The 18598-nt window shown below is 49.5% G+C and overlaps 2 long non-coding RNA genes across 3 annotated transcripts; both read left to right on the plus strand.

Annotated features, from left to right (window-relative positions):
- The first annotated feature begins 3507 nt into the window (after nucleotides 1-3507).
- Nucleotides 3508-7663, plus strand: LOC135418714 (uncharacterized). 2 transcript variants are annotated; one of them, XR_010432630.1, is made up of 3 exons: nucleotides 3508-3641; nucleotides 4101-4260; nucleotides 7414-7663. It is a non-coding gene; the product is annotated as an uncharacterized LOC135418714 (long non-coding RNA). The 2 variants fall into 2 exon arrangements; XR_010432629.1 differs by lacking the exon at nucleotides 4101-4260.
- Nucleotides 7664-8884: 1221 nt separating this feature from the next.
- On the plus strand, nucleotides 8885-18363 carry LOC135418715 (uncharacterized). The gene is made up of 3 exons (XR_010432631.1): nucleotides 8885-9368; nucleotides 14969-17471; nucleotides 17981-18363. It is a non-coding gene; the product is annotated as an uncharacterized LOC135418715 (long non-coding RNA).
- The last annotated feature ends 235 nt before the right edge of the window (nucleotides 18364-18598 follow it).

Genomic DNA, 18598 nt, shown 5'->3' on the forward strand with positions numbered 1-18598 from the left:
GTCTTGTGTCAGGTGATGTGGTCGCTGCCTGCTCAGGTGAATGCACAAACCCATCAGCCCGTTTCATACAGCAGCCAGGGTGATAACTGTAATTAGCCCCTTTTCGGGTATTATGGAGATGTAAATGAAATGGTTTCCTCTAAGGCAGCAGAGATTTGATTCCTGAGAGTGAGGGATTGGTCTCAAAAATGGAAGTGGGACTTCTGCAGGCTTCGTCTCCTTTTTGTGGCAGAGAAGCTCCAGCTGGTGCTGTCATCAGATTCTGCTGGCATGAGAAATGTGTGGAGGCCAGGCTGTGGGGGAGCAACCTGTGGCTGCAATGCAGATGTAGTGGCCTCCAGACCACTTGTTTATGTGGCTACCATATAGGAGAGCAATGACTGTGGTGGTGTGGGGCTATATGACCTCTTCCTTGGACAGATGGGAACCTGCATTTGGCTCCCAGGAGCAAGATGGAACCAGTCCCGCAGCACTGAGGTTTGCAAGACACAAGGAGCTGGACCATGAGTGTGGGGCTCAGTTTCTTGAGTCTTTTTTTGAGCACCATGATGCAGAGGCATTTGGTCCCTCAGCTAGATGGAATATCTTGGATGTCTTGTCTTGTTCTTATCTTGAAGCTGAGGGCAGCTGCCTCCACTACTGAGTTGGACACTGGGGATACATTTCTGCTTACCTTTAATCTTTCAGTAAGTAAGGCTTTTGTAAGGCCTTTAAAAGAAGTTGTGCCTGAAATATTGCCAAGTGTTTTCTCCCTGGAAAAGGAGTCGTGCTTGCCAATAATGGCAGTGGCTTTAGCAATGAGTCTGTAGTGATGCCAGCTGGGCCAGGCTGCGATGGAGGGAGGTTGGTCCTGTGGCATGGCAGCAGATCCACTCTCAGCTCCACTGCAAAGGGCTGCATGGATTAGCAGGTGTTAGCAGGGAAATGTTCTAATGCTGTGTTGGCCTCAGGGTCACTTCTGAAAGCTGCTTCTGCTTTTGAGAGTGTCTTTGACTCACTCTCTTCTGGCCTTGCCTGACCTCACCTGAACACCTTTGCTGCAGCATTGAGGGTCACGCTGAGTCTCTGGGGTTATTTTCAAGGCTCTTCTTATGGAAATTCCCACAATTTCAGTCATTTGAGCAGTGCAGAGATTTTTGCAAAAGATCTTCCATTCAGTACTTATTTGTACAAGAAAGTTGTGATTGAAAGCTGCACAGACCCTCCAATAATACAACCACCAGAAAGTGTCTTCAGGGCTGGATTTGTCAAACATCCCAAATCAGGGCATTTTTATTTTCTGTAATTTCTTTACCAACCAGGCATTTCTTTTCTTCCACAACCTGCATGTTGTGGGGGTTTTTTGTTTGTGAAAAGTCACTAGATAGCAGAGAAGGTCACTCTTATAAAACACACGTAGTTCCTTTGGAGAAAAATTACAAAGCAAATGGCTTCATTTGTTTTATTCTGTCTGGGAACAACTTCCTAACTTGCTGTGTAGGAAGAGCCAGTGCTTGCTCTTCTGTTAGCGGGAGCCAGCAGGGAGCAAGAGGATGCCCCGTTCCCAGGTGCTGGGTATTCCCTGTGGACAGGCTGATGTCCTGCATGTGTTATTGTAGAAAAGGTTCAGACAGGATTTCATTGCTTGGTAACGCTGTGCCCTGTGGAATCTCACTTGGATCCTGCAAGTTGCCAGGCTGGTGCCAAGCAAATTGTGTCTTATCTCAGCCCCCACACTGGACAGATGGTGGGGTGGGATACATGGAGCTGTTGAGGGTGAGCAGTGCTCTGGTCCTAGAGATAGGCAGAGGAATCCTCCTAATGATGCCAATGGAAAGCTGAAGTAGGCTCCATCCTGCTCCTGAATTACCATGTTGGCTGGGGTGCAGCTCACAAAACCAAGCTTTTTCAGTGATGTTTGGACAGAAAAGCTCATCTGTGCAGATGCCTGGGTAACCTTGTCCTGGTTGGATTTCCCTGTTGTTGAGGGCATGGCCTGAGCATCCTCACCTTTCTGTGGAGACACGAGCCAAAGCAGAGTGTGGGCTGTGAGCACTGTTGGAATTAGCCTTAGTGGTCACTGGCTTTAAAACAGCTGAGAAAAAGTAAAAAATACATTGATAAAAATGTCAAACAACCGCCTTCAGGTGCCCTGGTAGTGTTTTGATCTTGTTCCCAAACTTTTGGGCGAGAGAAGAGCTACTTTAAGTCAATTTGAATTGCAAAGCATCACTGATGTGCCAGTGAAGGAGACCTCGCACAGCCATGCACAAGGAAGCCAAAAAAACAAAGGCGTGTATTCTCAGATTTGAGGTAGGAATTATATACACTTAGAGTCATGAACTCTGGGTAATAATTGAAAGGTCAGATTGATGAGAGCAGCCTCCGAGATACGATTTCTATGACAGCTTGATGGATGCCCCACTATCAAGGTGTGCTTTTAATCATAATCTCATTACTCCACTTCTTATGGCTCGACTCACCTAAACTCATGGGAGGAACCTGGGGCCACCTCTAAAATGTGAATCGGCTTTTATTTGGAGGTAGAAGAGTTGAGTGGTTGGGAGAACAAAAAGGAAAGAAATGAGCCAAAGGAGAAAAAAAGATCTTCTGGCTGAGGATGAGTCAAGAGGATGGGTGCGACAGAAACGCCCTCGTTGCTCCAGAGCAAGGCTCTGGATAACTTTCTGCTGGCTGGGACCAGTACAGGTGCTCTGAAGCAAAGAAGAGAGTCTTGAACCTGTCTCAGCATCAGCACGTGTCATGCCCATGAATCTCTGCGTTTCTGTCCCTGAGAGTCTGGGCCTGTGGCCTGTGAAGAGATGGCCATTTCAGCTCTCCCAGGCATGAGAGTGGCTCTGTTTTGGGGAGAGATCCAGTGCTGGCTGTTCATGTGCTCTGATCTATTCATCCAAAACCCATGCTGAAGCTTTCCTGATGGCCAGCTATAAAACACTGAAGTGCTGATGGAGAGTACCAGCTTCCAGCAAAAGGTCCCTGCACATTCAAGATGGGAAAAGCCTTTTTCTGAGGCCGTGGTGCAGAGGAGCTGAGAAGATAAACCTGAACTTTTTCCCAACCAGGCCCCATAGCAGGCACTGAGGGGGCAGCACCTCTGCTCTTTGCAGCAAATACCAAGAAGCGACGAGATCCACCACGTCTACTGAAGAGAGCCTAGGAGAAAGATGGAGAGGGATTTTTGACAAGGTCATTTAGTGACATGACAAGGGGGAATGGTTTCCAACTGAAAGGGATTGGGTTTAGATTGGATACTAGGAAAAAGGTCTTCTCTGTGAGGTGGGTGTCGCACAGGTACAGGTTGCCCAGAGAAGCTGAGGATACCCCATCCCTAGGAGTGTTCAAGAACAGGTTGGATGGGGCCCTCACTCTAGTGGAAGGTGTCCCTGCCTGTAGCAAAGGGGTTGGAACAAGATGATTTTTAAGATCCTTTTCAACACAAACCATTCTAGGATTCTATTATTCTATGTCATCAGGACCATGGTAACCATGGGGGGCTGGCTGGTGGCAGCTCCCCAAAAGCATCCTCACGGGCTCCTCTGTGAGAGCTCAGCGCCAAAGCTGGAGGGTGCCGGGGTGGCACCTTGTGTCCCCGTGAGCCCATCCTGCAATTCATCCTCGCCTCCCTGGAACCTCCTGGAAGAGTTAGTATGGAAATTTCAACCTATTTTTAAGGGTTATTTTCACTCAAGTGAAATCTATCAAAGAAGGAGGGTTATTTTTACAGCACGCAGCAAGCGCCGGTTGCCATGGCAGCGGGCGGGCGAAATGCAATAAAGCATCCCTCTGTTATCGTAAACACAAAGGGAACCACGGGCACCGGGAAGAAAGGCGATTGTCGTGGGGGAAACAAGGCAACTCCGTGGTGCACTCACCAAGGGAGGTTTTATGGGGTCCTCCGTGCCCACGCGGGGCCCGGCAGGCCGAGAGGACTGAACCCCTCTGAGGTCCTGCTGTGAGTGTTGAGGACACCGGCATGTCGGCCTGGGATGAACTTTTCCCCCCTTCTTCATCTGAAAAAACTCAGAAGAAGTTTAGAAAATGCATCATCTAAAGAGGGGGAACACACAGGCCTCTGTATTTTTTTTTAATCTGACTTCCAGGACAAGGAGCAGTCGGCTGAGGAGGTCTCTTCTTTTAAATGTTTGCTCACTGTGAAGAGATTTTGCATGCAATTGGAGGGTTCAACCTCTCCACCTCTTCCAAGTGTGCTCTGTCTGTGTAATAATTTAGGTGTCCTGTTTCACCTCAGAAGCTGAACAGGTATGTGTAACTGGAGTATCCTGGTGCTGCTGGGCCCAGGAGAGCCTTGGTCAGCATGGGTGTGAGCAGCTCCCAGACAGGTGGAAGACCCCAGCTGGGATATCCCTCATGAGCTGTGGCTGTCCCTATGCATGTGAGCCCTTGGCTGTCCCAGCAGCATCAGGGGACACAAATAGAAACTGCACCAACCCCTCGAGGTACATGTTTTACCTCTGAAGCCTGTGCTGCTGTTGGGCTCTATGGAAGTCACATGGCTGCCCCTCGTTGCTCTCCCCCCGCCATGAGTGACTAAGGTGGCACATCTTGGGTGCACAAGGGATGGCTGGGCAGGGAGAAGCCCAACACAACCATCACCATGTGCTGAAGCTTCTGTAAGTACCATTGTGGGTGTTTTCATTTTGAACTCTCACCAGGACCACCAGTAATGTGCAATAAGAGCAAACAGGCACAGGACTGGTCTTTCTTACCGCATAGAAGCCTCTTCAAGAACCTGAGAGCTTTTTTGGGGGAGTTCCAGGCACTCAGAGTGCTTTTCTTCAGAAACATCTCGAATTGGGTACCAAAGCTCAGACAATCCAAAATGCCTTGCCTTTTTACTCACCCTAGAGATGTCACTGAGGTCTTGGATTTGTCACTTAGCTCTGACACTGGAAAAAGCCAGTGGTTTTGAATTTCATGATGTGGGGCAAAAGCCCAGCAGGTGTGAGCTTGTGTCACTGAGGTGCCACTGCAGGCCAAAGTCGTCTTCATCCTTTCCCCATGGAAACTGAGTTGGGGATAACTGACCCTTGCAGAACAAGCTCTCTGAACACACCATCTCCCAGCCCAGCCTAAGGTCAGTCCCACCCCAACAAGTATATAAATCCTCAAGAGCACACATAGAAGTTGGGCATCCCATCACCCATGAATGCCAGGGGACAGGTGGGTGTGAAAAAGGTGAATCTCTTGCACCAGTCAAAAGTCCAACTCCTGCCTTATGCTGATCCAAGATCCTGCTGTGGGGTTTGCAGGGCAATGGCTTTGGAGCTGGGGAGCTTGCTTTTGCAGCAACTCATAAGCAGGGAAAAGGAACAAAAGCAGGACTTGCTGTGCAGTAGTGTGTGTATAAATAGATCCCTGGGAGGGTGAGACCAGTGGGAGGGAAGAGATCGAGATGATTTCTCTTTCTAAGGGAATGGTCTTGACACTGCTTGCCTTTATGGCTGAACCCTGTAGTATCAAGCCATTGCTCCTTGTGCCCTTATCTAGACAAAGATTGTGTAAAAACCCCAGCAACTTGCCAAGGGAAGGGGATTTGCACCATTTTTTAAAAAAAAGGTTAATGGGTTTTTTATCGAATAGTAAGGAAAAAATACAATAATGCTCAGCTGAGGATGTATCTTATCTAAAAAGGTTGCTAATGATTAGAATTTATATTGAATTATTAGAGAGTCAATAACCATGGTATGTGGCTCTTGGGGAGTCCCTCTGAGGAGGAGCACAAGATCTGCAGCAGTCTGGTGGCATTTAGCCAAGCTCTTGCCTGGGGAGGAGCATTTTCACCAAGGTCTTCTCCAAAGCAAAGTCAAGGAGCGCTTCCCCAGGGGACTTGGGTCCAAGCCCTCCCTCTGACAGCACGGTACGATGTACTGGCAGAGTGCTTGATGATCTCCCTGAGATTAAACTTAATTCACAACTCTTTAACCTAAGGTTCCCGTTCATAAGTGTTTCATTATTAAGGGGTGAGTACGTGGCAGCTCCATTCTTTAATAGCGTATATAGCATGTTACACTTTACAATGCATTAGCAATAAATGCTTAATGGAAGAGGCTATATCAAGCTGTTAGATAGAAAGCCTATTATAAAATGTGGGCTCCTGCTAAAACAACGTGTGCGTCTGTTTAACACCTGATGTTAACTCAGAAAAGCGTGTTAGAAAGCTCTGCTCTTTGGCACAGAGAAAATAAGGAGCACTTTATGTATTAAAGTGTCACCAAAATTTCCTCGCTTGTTTAAAACAATCTTGAGAAAGTGTTGTCTAAAAGGCAGCTGGCTGAGATGGGAAGTCTGGAGGAACCTGTCAGAAGCGGGGGCTGGAGGGATCTGGGGTGGGAGGGGATGTGCAGCGAGGCTGGATCAGGTCTGCTCAGTGCAGCATGGAGGTGAACTGCTTTCAGAATCACACAATGGTTTGGGTTGAAAGGGCCATTAAAGACCTTCTCATTCCAACCCCCTGCCATGGGCAGGGATGCCTCCCACTAGACCAGGTTGTTCAAAGCCCCATCCAGCCTGGCCTTGAACACTCAGGGTTGGGGGCATTCCCAGCCTCTCTGGGGCACCTATTTCAGTGCCTCACCACCCTCAGATGGTGACTTTGGGACCAGCTTAGCTAGACTAGGCTTCTCAGGCTTCCAAAACAGACCTGCTGTTCCCCACTGTGACTTATTCAGTCCTGACCCCTTTGTCTTATTCCAGTGCTTCAGCAGTTAAATGGAAAATGGTGTCTGAGAAGATTAGAATTAAGTTATTAAAGCATCTGGACACTTCTAAGAGGATTGCTGAGCATCGTAGTACTCAAGATTGACTTGAGAATTTGGGGGTGGATTTGCAGCTGGAAGAAATTCCTCATGTACTGTATACCTGCCCCTTGTGTATATGTTAGCATACTTGGCACAGATGTCTCTTTGTTTCCGTACAGGAAACTAATTGCCTTTCTTGTTTCAGTCTGAAGTTTTCTTGTGTCATTCTGTAAATAATGAGAGGCATTTCTCAAAGTTTGCCAGCGCCTTTGTTTCTCTTGACGGCGCTTCAGCTGCTTGCCCTGCACTAGAGGAGCATCCCCCTTGCTGGAAACCTCGTGTCATCTCAGCAGGGTCTGCACTGGCCCAGAGGTTTGTCAGCTGGGAGATGTCCTGCAGGGAAGCTGAAGTGGGGAGAAGGAGATTTTATGTGAGAGTGACAAGCTTTGCCTTTGAGCTCACTCTAAGTTCCAGCTTTTTGTGTGAATTCCTGTAGATTAAAGTTCCTTATTTATCCTCAGCACAGTGGGGGCTTAGGCAGCAGCACCAGCTAACACCTCCTGTGACCCCCAGGGGTGCAGTTCCTGCCTGTAAGGGGACTTTTCTCAGCCCCTGAATGCTTCTGACTCTCTGTTTCCTTTCATGTGCCTTTTAGAAGCTGATTTTTTGGTAGGCAGTCTCTCCTTGGCTCTAAGCTGTATCTCCTGAGGTTTAAAGAAGAAGAGCAGAAGTTCAGCTTGTGACAGAATTGGAAACAATGTGATACCATGATGGAAATCCAGCTCTCTCCTCCTGGTGCCAAATGATGGTTTGCTACAGACCCGTGGGAGAAGAGATACCCTCAGAGCTTTCCCAGGAAGTTAAGCTGGCGCAGACACAGAATAAAAGAGGGATGAGAGAGCCTAGAGCTAGCCTAAAATTTTATCTGCTGCTCCAATTTGATGTGAAAGAGGAATTCAGGTCAGTAATGAGAGAGCAGATGTGAATGCTTGGTGCAGAAGGGTTTGCTGCTGTAAACTGAGCAGAGTTTACAGGTGCTTGAACAGAGGAAGGGGAGGTTTGTCCTGTGGGAAGGGGGAGGATCAGCTCCAGTAGTGGGTCGGTGACTGTCCAAGTCCGCCCAAATCCAGGTGAAATATCACTCCCCAGGTCTCGTGGCACACATGGAGACTGAGCCCCCTGAGCAGAGGGCATGCAGCTGGGGCACAGCATCACAGCTGGCACAGGCAGGAAGGATTCAGTACAGGGAGCAGCAAGGAATCTCCACTGCTGCTGACCTGGAGACTGCCACCCATCCTTCATCCATCCCTGTGCACAGCTGCTGAGCTGGCAGGGCAGCTCTAGTGGCTCCATCCCAGCCACTGGCAAAACTGGATGCCATTCCTGCTTTCTTATTTTGGTGTTACTACCACAGTTCTGTTTTCTACAGCATAATTTGGGCTACAGAATAAATGAGGGGTTGCAGTCAGCAAAGGAGCACCAAGGAGGGCTTGTGATGGGAGGAAGGTTTGGCTTTGGCTGGTTGAAAACCGCTTGGGAGGAAGACTTGTGGGTGGTCAGAGGATGCTGTTGGACATGTCTGAGCCAGGCTTTTCCTGCCCCCCCCCGGTGCACTGGGCTGTGTAAGTGCTCCCAGACTAGCTCCTTGTGCCTGGCTGAGAGCATGGCTGCAGAGATGGGGCAGCTGGGAGAGGATGCTGAGCCCTGCCTCAGTTTCTCCTCTTGGTGTAACAGGAGAAGGGAGTCTGTGGGCCAGCTGAAAGGAAGGGAGGAGGTGCTGTTGGGCTGTCTTGCCAGCTTTTGGGGGTACGCTTTGGCTGGCCACCCTTCCTGCTGGGCTAGCTATTTATCAGGAATGAAGCTGGCAGGGAGGGATGAACATCCTGAGTCGGCTCAAGCCATCAGATCTCTGTCAAGGATTTGGCCTGGACTTTTATTACCTGTCCCTCTTGTCACTTTTGTGTGAGGAAGCAGGGACATGGTGGGTACCTGGTTACTTTGGGGCTGTCACATCTGCTGCAGGGGGGACAGTGCAGCTTGTGACAGCCCGGTGTCATTAGCGCTGGCCTCTGAGGCTGCTGCCAGTCGGGATTTACTGTCCATCTCCCTGGGACCAGCTGAGCTGTCCACTCCCTGCATGGCAGCCCCTCATCCTGAGCACGGCTGGGGCATGAATCCTGCCCCGTGCTCAGCATCCCTGGACGAGGAGCTACGGTCTCATATCCTTCCTCACACGGGGAGGGGGAAACGCTTCGGCACCGCTAATTGTGGAGGGCTGGTGCTTTCGGCGCTGCTTGCCTCAGGCTGCCAATCACCCCTCGCTCCCCTGCTCCCGCCGCAGCGCCGGGCATCACGTCAGCTGTGTCTCGGTGTGCTCTGACATCGGCCTGACGCCTGGACCGTGCCGGGGCAGTGACGAGCAGTAATTGGGTCCCCCCTCCATCGGCATCACCTGTCAAGGCCGTGGGGCGGAGGCAGCGAGTGACTTTGCAGCCGTCCAAGGAAGAGCTCGGATGCTGACACCTTTCTGGTGGAGACAGACCTGCCAGGTGTTGACTTCTGCTGGCAGTGAGGATGCTCTGCAATCACAGATACCCGTTCTCAGCTGGGGTAAGGGAGTAAATTGATAGCACCTTGCTAGCTTGCACCATCCACAGGACTGTGGGATGACCCTGGGGGTGCCTTCAGGAACATCAGGCTACAGGTATTGTCTTTAAGAGGGCTGGCATGCCCCCTTATCCCCCCAGTCTCGTTTAGAGATGCCAAAATGCACTTGTAAAGCTGCCTGATGCAGGTGTGGCTGACACCTCGCCAAGGTGGGTGTGAAAGCTGCTGCCAGACGTGCCCCAGCAGCAGGGCTGGGCATGATGCTGATGTTCTGTATGTGCCAAGGGGTCCCCTTGATCCCCATGGGAACAGCATGACCAAACTGTTGCCAGCAGCCTGTGATTCTTCCAGGGTCTAGTCTGACCCTGCTTGATTTTGGGGTGAGGACTTGCATCCCAGCCCAGTGTGTCTGCAGTAAAAAAGGGGTTGCTGCAGAGAGTGCGTACTTGAGGTAGATGATGGCAACAAGAACACTGCAATTCCCACCCAGTGTGCCAGCCCTCATGTCACTGCTGAGTCCACCTCTCCTCATCATTGCCCCTGTAGGCCTTGCCCCTGTGATTTTCTCTAACTTTGTAATTTTTGAGGGCCCTTAGTGTATTTTCCCCAGCTCCTCTCCCCGCACCCATCTCACAGGCTGTGTGTGACAGTGTATTTCAGTAGTGATTACAGTAGCGATGAAAGCCCTTTTTTGTGTCGGGGCTGGCCGGCAAGGCGGGGAATGTTGTCTTCTCCATCATCACCATGCTGATCAGCAGCACCCCCTTCTCATCTTCCCACCTCCAGGGAGGCAGCATGTGATGCTGACGGGGGCTGCTGCTGCCTGCTCCACATCAGCTGGTTGTGTGGCATCGGGAGCAGCGCGTCCCCCTGACAGCACATCTGCAATTACTGGGAGGCATTTTTGCCTGTAGCTGCACATCCCGACTGCATTTTCAGCAATAACAGCTTCTTTGTCTTGGGTATTTTACCCAATCTCTTGAAATCAGGGGCTTTGGCGGCTATTTTTGGCTTTGAACCTGGTCATCATAATTTGCCCGTGTTTTTTGCAGTGCTGATATCATTCTCTGTGGCAGGGGCTGTGGGCTGGTGCTTGGTTAGTCCCAGAGTGAGTGATGGATGTCAGTAGTTTAGGATCTTTGTGAGGTTTTAGGTGGTTTCTCCTCAGCCATGATGACTTTCACAAAGGTTTCCCCACCACTGGGACCTTCCCTTCCACAAGGTCTCCCAGCATCTGGAGCGTGGTTCTCAGCTTCCTCAAGGTAACCTCCGAGACCAAAATCCAACAAATGGCCTATTTAAAAGTGCAGACCTTGGAGGTCTCAGGGTCCCCAGGAGGCTGCCAAAACCCTGCTGATGCATCTGCTCTGATGAAAAACTTGGCTCCTGCCTTCATGGCTCTGCTCTCACTCCCTGAGCAAGTGGAAGTGCTGCTGGGCTGCCTCTCCTCAGGGCTGGGGCTGCCAGGGCTCAGCTCCCTGCCTCGTGCCTGCCTCTGCAAGCACAGCATTGCTCTGCTGCCTTCTGCCAGGTAGATTTGAAGCTTTTAAAGCGCAGCCACAAGACTATCTCATCTGTGCTTTCAGCCTTCCCCAGGAGTCTCTCTGATGTGTGCACTGAGCTGGGCTCTGGTGTTGTGTGTGGATGGTCACACAGGGAAGAGAAACGGGTTTAAACACACAGAGAGTAGTTTAGACTAGATGTGAGGAGGAAATTCTTTCCTGTGAGGGTGGTGAGGCACTGGAACAGGTTGCCCAGAGAAACTGTGGCTGCCCCATCCCTGGAAGTGTTCAAGGTCAGGCTGGACAGGGCTTGAAGCAACCTGGGGTAGTGGAAGGTGTCCCCGCAGGGAGTTTGAACTGGGTGATCTTTAACATCCCTTCCAACCCAAACCATGCTGTAGAAAAAAGAATTGCTTGGAATTTAGAAAATTAATTAAAATAGTAAGTGAGTAGAGAACCTGAGACATTCCACTGTATATTTTTAAAAAGGTGCTTGCTGCTGTTTCCCAAAGGTCCTGCTGAGGGAGGCAGCTTCTTCCTCGCAGTCTGGTAGGAGCAGGGACATTATCTTGAGGCAGCACCCCAAAACTGTTTCCTTGAAGATGTCCTTTCTATCTCAATATTGCTACTTTTTGTTTGTGTTTTCCAAGCATTTTCTGACCGCATTAATGATTACAGCAAAACAGGATTCTTACTGGCAGCACAAATCACTCTTTCAAGATGACACCAGCACTTACAGTATTATTACTGTCATTAACAGAATTATTATTATGACTTTGCCATACTATCCCTTTCTAAAGAAAGCAATTCAAATCCAAAGATTCTGGCCTAAAAATATCCCATCCTCATTTTCCTCCCTATCCCAAAAAGAGGTCACACCAGCCCTTCTGGGTAATAGAAGAGCATCTATTTCTATGGATGTACTTATGCTGTGGTTTAGGTTATCGAGCACATTGCTCAGGCCTGTGTTTTCCTAACTGTACATCTGCTGAATTCAGCTGCCTCTGGGCTCAGCAGTGGTCTCAGGTCTTCTGCAGCCTGTGCCCACTTTGCTGGCTGGGACAGAGCCAGGCTCTGCAGCTGTGGGGAGCAGCAGGCACTGCTCAGTGGAGAGGTGACATTACCAGGTGTTGGCTAGGTGTCACCTGATGTGACTTGCCCAAAGGACCTAAAGGTGATCCAGGGGGATTGATCCCAACATCCTGCTTGAGATGAGATGCCTCTCTTCTTTCACCTGAGCTTCAGAGCGCCGCTGATCCCATCCATCTAGCGGGCTGTATTTTTGGCTACCCTGAAATTAGCTGCCAGGCAGTAAAACAGGGAGGTGACAGAGTGTTTGTCACAGCTGGGACTGTCCTCGCCAGGCTGAAGGTAGCTGGATGATAGGATACACAGGAGAGGACACATTGTTCCTCCTCTTGGCCCGTTATGGCTTTACAAATGACTATTCCAAGCTTAGTTCCAAAATGGTGTCGTGGCTTTCGCTGCTGTCATCAATTGCCATCAACACTGCATTTAGCTGACATAATTACTTATTGTTACAATCAGTGCCCATTAGGTTAAAGCTAAATTACAGTCTCAGTCCTTGGGAACTGCCTATTACATCCATATGAATACGCAAAGTTCATCACTCATGATTAACGTTGCTACAGTGAATACAAAAGGAATTAGTGAGGACCTGTCACTTATTGTAAAGTGCTGCCAGATTATGGTATCAGAAATGATGTGTCAACTGTTAAAACTTAATAATCCATGCTGGAGTGCTGTATCTGATTATAACACTGATCAAAGGAGAGGCCTGATTGGCACTTGGAAACATTATGAGTCCAATAACCTCTGAGGGTCAGGAGTCACTGACCAAATGCCGAGGCCACAGCTCAGTGTGTTCACCCCCAGCTCTGGGCACTGTGAGGGGCTGGGGACACTCCTGGGGGCATGTGCCCTGGTGCTGGCATGGCTGGGAAAAGATCAATGAGTTTGTGGTCCTTGGACACATTTCTGAGCTGCCGTTCCTGCCTGTGCACCTTCCATATTCTGTCAGGAGAGAGCCTGAGGGTTCCAGACTGGGATTCAGTCACACTCCGCTCTGGCTGATGGTGCAAATCACTCTGCCACAGTCAGGGCTGCCATTTCCAGACCCTTCTCTTGCACTGGTGAGACCCAAGTTGGAATGTGGGAGCACATTTCCCCCAACCTGGACTGGGAGAACCTGGGAGCTCTCCTCTTTTGGATGGTTTTTGCTGGATACCTTCTTGTAGGGTAAAAGCAGCGAGCAGTCGTGTATGTGTTGGTGAACGTGTGTGTATGTAAGTAGAATATGTACATGTACGTGTGGATTTAAAAAGAAGTTCTAAGATTTCGTTTTGACATTGTTCAAGAGGACTGCCTGATTTTTCTGAATTGAAGAAACTTTTTGTTTTGAAATTGGTTGTTTTGCACTTTTCTTGCAAAACTCAGGACTAACAAAAATGTTTGACTTAGCCTCAAATGTTGAAATTCTGGGGGGTTGGCTTTTTTCTTTCTCCCTTTTTTTTTTTTTTTTTCTAAAAAGCATCCTACAAGCAAACATAAATATCTGTTGTTGGACTCTGCTAACAAAGTCCTCTTGGGAAGAAGAGCTGAACCACACAGGCTGAAGCACATGGGCTTGACAGAAATGGGAGCTATAAATCTATCTGGACTCTGCTAACCCTCCTGAGACAGGCTCTGGCTGAGCCAAGGGACAGCATGGTCCCTCCAAATACGTGGCATTGTGCTCCTCATCCAGCAGCGTGCCTGGAGCCAGGATGTGGGGAGGTCCTCATCCACAGCGGAGGTTTGTGTCGGACCATTGATGGATTGTGAGCCTCTCCCAGGCTCTTCCTCACAGACCCATGTTTTCATTCATGGATACTGGTTGCACATCATGGAATAGTTTGGCTGGGGTGACCTTAACGATCTCATTCCAATCCCCCTGCAATGAGCAGGGACATCTTCAGCTAGGTCAGGATACTCAGAGCTCCATCCAGCCTGGCCTTGAATGTTTCCAGGGATGGAGCCTCCACCACCTCTCTGGGCAACCTGTATTTAGTACAGTTTACTACTGGTCACAACCTGATTTACAGCTCAAAGCTGGCCACTCCATACTAGCACATTTACACCATCCCTTAACCAGCTTGGGTTTCCTGACAGCATCCTGCATATTTTGTATATTCAGAGGTGAGTTTGTATCATGTCTCCCCTCCATGTTTGTTGTGTTTCCCAGACATCCGGGCATCCTCACCTCTCCTTTCCAGGCTTGCTACAGTTGTGCTCCGTCTTGTTTGAGGAGCAGTGGCCTTTTTTGCACCAGTTTGAATCCTTGCCTGTGGTTCAGTGTGACCCTTAGTTTGTTCTCTCCAGCTCATTGCTTCCCAGATGGCCTTTGTGCTGTGGAGCTGTTGGACAGCCGAGGGAAGAAACTGCACCCCACCTCTCTTGAACAGCATCCTAACTTTCAGTAACCATGTCTTCTCCTCCTCCCTGTTCTGCCCTGTGCTATGTACACTTATATATGTGTCTGTGGCATCATACAGGGATTGTCCTCTTCTATACATTAAAGGGCCTGATAACAGCACCAAGGGTCTGAAAAACAGTTTGCAGATCTGAAAGGTTCAGGCAAGCTTTACGTAGTTCTCCCACACTAAGACTTTTCTCTTGCACTGACTCTCAGGGTTGGTTTTTTTCTTCTTTGGTTGACTAACTGTGATGGCAAGAGCTGGATATTTTTCTTTTACACTGCGGCAACAAAACAACATAACTAAAAGCACTTGTTTGGGCTCAGCTGAAAACTTAAAACATCTTTGGTGTGAACCTGCAAACAAGACTTCTCAAGTCCCGCTCTGTTCTGGTTCAGCTGATATATTTGATCTCTGGAAAAAATAATGAAACATTTACTTATCCTCAGCAAACAAAGCTTCCCTTAGAGGACCTGAAATGCGATCTGTCATTTCCATTTCAAATAATTTTAAATGTCTGTGTAATTTTAACCATAAAATGGAAAGTGTAACTGGCCAGTCACTGCGAATGGAAACATTCCCTTTCAAAGCATTCAAATGAAATCTTTCATCTATTTTCTTTAAGGTTTCCTGCCTGTTGGCTGGTTTGAAGTTGGCAATTCATCGAGACGAAGTTGTGCAAAGTTGGCTGTTGCTGAATTTGCATTTTTTTTTTCCCCAGAGGAGAGAGATTTAGAGTGAAAAATATTGCGGCGCTGCATCATCAGGAGCTCCATTCCCCTCATGTGTCACCCTCATTGCAAGTGGAATTACAGGCTTGCCCTTCCTCACCTCTTCCCCGCCGCTGAAGTCCTCATGTGGCGATTCCCTGCGTCCCCGCTCTGGACATGGGATTACAGCTCCGGCTCCTCTTCCCAGTGCATCATCAACATGTTGTTTCCAGGGTCATAAATTTGCACTGTGATGAGACACAACCAGATGTTAGGATACGTGAAGCGACTGGCGAAGCAGCCTGCCTGGCGCAGCCCCCACCTCCGGAGTCAGCCGCCCGCTAATGAGAAGCAGGTCTCTCGCCTTGAGCTGGGCCAGGACAGACGGAGAGCATCCCCAGGAGCAACCACTGAGCTGCCATCTCAACGCCCTTCCTGCTCTCAGTGCCCGGGGAGCATCTCCAGGGCCGGATTCAGGCACTTTGGTGGCTATTGGCTTCTGGCAGCCATCTGGAATGATAGTTTGGGCCGGTATAGGGGGGGAACGCCCAAGGCCGTGGTCCTCCTTGCTAGCAAGGATGCTGGTTACTGTGCTGTGTGATCCTTTATCATGTAAAAATACTTCTGAGATGCATGTTTTGGATCATTTGTGTGGCTGAACAGGCTGTTTGGTAATGGAGAGACTCGTGGGGAAGTGAGGTCAGTATGCTAGGCTGGTACCCTCTGCCACAAGCCACTGTTAGCTTGTGATGCCTGTTTCCAAGTGGCTTCAGCCCATGTGTCCCCATGGTACTGAGGCTCCCAAGTCCCCTGGGTGGGCAGGGAGCTGGGGCTGGGGCAGGTGGCACTGAAAAGGAGGTGAAGGGCTGTTTGCAGGGAATGTGTTGGTCGTGGGCTGTGAGGATGCTCAGGATGGCTGCAGCTTTTGGATGATGTCTGTATTAAACACACAACCCTTGTAACCCCTGTCCTGCTGTCCCGTGGTGCACATTCACTGGGTGATACTTTGGGGCACACACTAAACATAGGGGGATCCACACCCTGATTGCAGCCCCTGGTACAACCATCCTGTGGCTTTTTCAACATGGGCTCCTTTTTCACTGTGGTGATCCCTGCTGCCCTGGGTGTAAGCCTGAGCCCTGCATGGGGCTGGCACAGCTCTGTATGCTCATTCACAGCACAGGATCATTGCCTGCGTGGTGGGGTGAGTCTAGGCTTAACAATGATCCAGCGTGGAGATCTGGCCTTACAGCTACTTATCTTTTCCTTCACCTTCCCCAGCCCACATGGGCACTGATGGTATTTCCTCACATGCATGCTCCGATGGTATAGGGTTGGGCAGGCCTGCTCTTTCCTTTTAGCATCCAGGTAAGCACAGAGGGGAGAGAAGAGCTACTGGAAGCAGAAGGAGCATGTTTGTACCAGACCCAAGAACTACATTTTGGCCAGATCTTCAGGGGCTGCTCCTCAGTTGGAGGTTCAGCAACAGCCTCCAAATGGGAGAAGAAGGAAATGGAGCTTGGTAAGTCCTTGGAGGGGACAAAACAGTGTGTGCCTGTGGCTGCAAGGGAAACTTGCAGCCCCAGCTCCAATGAAGGGGTAGTCCAGCCATCCCCAATTGTCTTTGCCACCAGTCCAAGGGAATTTCCTAAGGCTGTGCTGGAGGGATGGGATCAAGTAGTCCTTGGGCATGTTCCCACCATCCCTTCTCAGTGACATGAGGGAGAGTGAGTGCTGTGGCTCTGCTCAGCCCCTCTGGAGGAGCAACCCATGGACCCGGATGACTGTGAAGGGTTTCACACCCTCTGGAAGAGCTACAGCCCTTCCCACAGGAAGGCCAGGTGAAACAGGGCTTCCTGCCAGCAGCTCCTGGGGTTACACCTCACTGCCCCAAGCATGTCCAGGGAAGAAGGGGATGCCCTGTGACACGGGGTGTGGAGGCCTCTCTGTCCCTGTCGTGCTGCAGAACACCCACCCCATTGTGAGGCAGCACATTGGAGGGAGTTTGGGTTAAAAGGGGTTAACAGCTCTCTGCTGTAACACATGATTGGTCTTTATGAGGTTGAAACTCTTGTCTGTTTGAGGCCTACAGATGATGCTAAAGAGCACAATAATGACAGCAATTCAAAGCAATCTAATTATGCAAACGGGAGGCTAAACAATTTCATCATCCTTAAATTAGATTGTCCTAATGAGATAAAGACACCAATTAATCCTGAATTAATTTCAATAGCCTATTTCAGGCAAACACTTTAATATGCAAATGTAAATGAGAAACAAAGCCTACTGTAGAATGCCAGAGTTCAAAACCTCTCTCTGCACAGCTGCAGCGGGTGTAAATAGTGTCTAATGAGTTTGCATGGAAAGACACAACCAGTTGAAAATTTTAGACTTCATAAAGCACAGCCGGTGCCTCAGGTACGTCGCGGTGCTGCGCTGGGCGGGAGGAGAGGGAGGGCTCACTCGGCTGATGCCGGAAAGGCCATCAGCCGCTCTCCGCAGGCACATGCGGGACGGGTCCAGCCGCCGCTGCCGCGGGATGAAGGGCTTTAACAAGATGCTGCTCCGTAAAGCCAAACGCTTCACGCTGAGTACCTGGCCAGTCGCCTTTCTAGGATGCAGAGATGATTTTAATTAGCTGTTGCGTAATTGTTTTAAATTAGCCATTTTGCTTTGCACTCACCAAAAAAAAGAAAAAAAAATCCACTCCTGTTTTTTTTTCCTCCTAAGCACTTGGCAGCAGAAAGGGCAGAGCCTGGGATTTAGGTTACAGATGAATCCAACACTGTCCTGAGTATCTCTTGCCTTGCTCTCCTGCTGCAACGAAGTCCTGTGAGTGTTTGCTTTGAGCCACCAAGGAAGTGAGACCCCGTTCTCAGGGCCTGACTGAGATCTGATTTCCAATTTGCACTTTGTTTTTATTACAGGCACGGGGCAGGGAGCTGCAAAGGCATCCATGGGAAATGCTGGCATTGATGGTGAGGCTCAGGTCTGAGTTATTCCTGCTGCTGTGTCTCCTCTCCAGCAGGTCCCAGGAACATGGCTGGGAGGAAGCTGTTAAAAACAAACAGATAGAAGGATAACAAAACCAAACTGTCCCAGTTTGGATAATTTATCCCTCTTAGATAATTTATCCCTCTGCCCCTTCTGCCAAATCTATCCTGGGCTGTTGTGAGGGAATAATGTTAGAGTCACAGAATGATTTGTGTCATAAAGGACCTGAAAGACCATCTTGTTCCAAACCCCAGCCATGGGCAACTCCTTGCACTAGACCAGGTTGCTCCAAACCCCATCTGACCTGGCCTTGAACACTTCCAGGGATGAGGCAGCCACAGCTTCTCTCGCCAACCTGTGTCAGTGCCTCATCACCCTCACAGTAAAGAATTTCTTCCCAATCTCCATTCTAACCCTACCCTCTGTGAAGCCATTCCCTTTCATCCCCTCACTCCATGCTCTTGTCCAAAGTCCCTCTCCAGCTCTCTTGTAGCCCCTTTAGGTACTGGAAGGTCTCCCTGGAGCCTTCTCTTCTCCAGGCTGAATGACTC

The sequence above is a fragment of the Pseudopipra pipra genome, chromosome 9 (assembly GCF_036250125.1).
Source record: "Pseudopipra pipra isolate bDixPip1 chromosome 9, bDixPip1.hap1, whole genome shotgun sequence".
Lineage (NCBI taxonomy): Eukaryota > Metazoa > Chordata > Aves > Passeriformes > Pipridae > Pseudopipra > Pseudopipra pipra.